Source organism: Populus euphratica, unplaced genomic scaffold, assembly GCF_000495115.2.
Source record: "Populus euphratica unplaced genomic scaffold, PopEup_1.0 scaffold54.1, whole genome shotgun sequence".
Lineage (NCBI taxonomy): Eukaryota > Viridiplantae > Streptophyta > Magnoliopsida > Malpighiales > Salicaceae > Populus > Populus euphratica.
Genome location: NW_011499910.1, coordinates 385,911 through 386,211, shown reverse-complemented (window position 1 = coordinate 386,211; position 301 = coordinate 385,911).

Below are 301 nucleotides of genomic sequence, written 5' to 3'. Positions count from 1 at the left end.
GAAACTGCACTCATCGAAGCCAACCCTTGTGTAAGGTTTCTTCTGATGATTAGAGAATGGCTTAGAAGGTACTGCTAGTATTGAAGGATTTGAAGTAGAAAGAATTCCCTTTTCAGAATAAGATTGAAAATATATTTCTTCAGCCAATAACTCACTCACAATAGAGTCAACAGAAGGCAGTGGAGAACAATGCAAAATTGAACATCTAAGTCCTTTGAAGTCACTGTGAAGTGCTGTTAAAAACTATACTAATCGTTGCTGCTCTCTACGGTCAATATAGGCACCACATGCCTTTAATTTT